The sequence below is a fragment of the Pongo pygmaeus genome, chromosome 14, assembly GCF_028885625.2.
Source record: "Pongo pygmaeus isolate AG05252 chromosome 14, NHGRI_mPonPyg2-v2.0_pri, whole genome shotgun sequence".
Lineage (NCBI taxonomy): Eukaryota > Metazoa > Chordata > Mammalia > Primates > Hominidae > Pongo > Pongo pygmaeus.
The window spans coordinates 89,802,738-89,803,577 of NC_072387.2; the positions used below are offsets into that span (position 1 = coordinate 89,802,738).

The 840-nt window shown below is 43.3% G+C and overlaps 1 non-coding gene across 1 annotated transcript; it reads right to left on the bottom strand.

Annotated features, from left to right (window-relative positions):
- Positions 1 to 405: 405 nt before the first annotated feature.
- Positions 406 to 514, bottom strand: LOC129012060 (U6 spliceosomal RNA). Its single transcript, XR_008493555.2, has one exon. It is a non-coding gene; the product is annotated as a U6 spliceosomal RNA (small nuclear RNA).
- Positions 515 to 840: the final 326 nt, after the last annotated feature.

An 840-nucleotide genomic window follows, 5' to 3' on the forward strand; every position in this document is an offset into this window, starting at 1 on the left:
ATTTCAGAAAACTATAAGTGGATTTGGCTTACGGTAATCAAGCTGATACTTGAAAACAATTGAACATAGGGAACTTTTCATTGAAGGCATATATATATATATATATATATATATATATATATTTGCTTTTTTTGACAGAGTCTTACACTGTCACCCAGGCTGGAGTGCAGTGGTGTGATCTCAGTTCACTGCAACCTCCACCTCCTGGGTTCAAGTGATTCTCCTGCCTCAGCCTCCCGAGTAGCTGGGATTATAGGCGCGTGCCACCATACCTGGCTATTTTTTTTTTTTTTTTTTTTGGTGAAAACCACAATTTTGTCATTGGGTGCCACCTGTTTTTGCTTAGATTCACACTATTTCCTTAGTGCTAGTTAGCAGATACTGAAATGATCTTCCCAGACTGCGCAAAATATGGAACGCTTCATGAATTTGTGTGTCATCCTTAGGCAGGGGCCAATGCTAATCTTCTCTGTATGGTTCACAGTTGTAGTATATGTGCTGCCGAAGCGAGCACTAATTTTTGTATTTTTTATAGAGATGGGGTTTCACCATGTTGGTCAGGCTGGTCTCAAACTCCTGACCTCAAGTGATCTGCCCGCCTCAGCCTCCCAAAGTGTCAGGATTACAGGCATGAGCCACCGCGCCCGGCTTTTTTTGTTTTTTGACACAGTCTTTCTTTGTTGCCAAGGCTGGAGTGTAGTGGCGTGCTATCAGCTCACTGCGAGCTCCGCCTCCCAGGTTCAAGCAATTCTTCTGCCTCAGCCTCCCGGGTAGCTGGGACTACAAGTGCACGCCACCATGCCCAGCTAATTTTTTTTTTTTTTTTTGTATTTTTAGTAG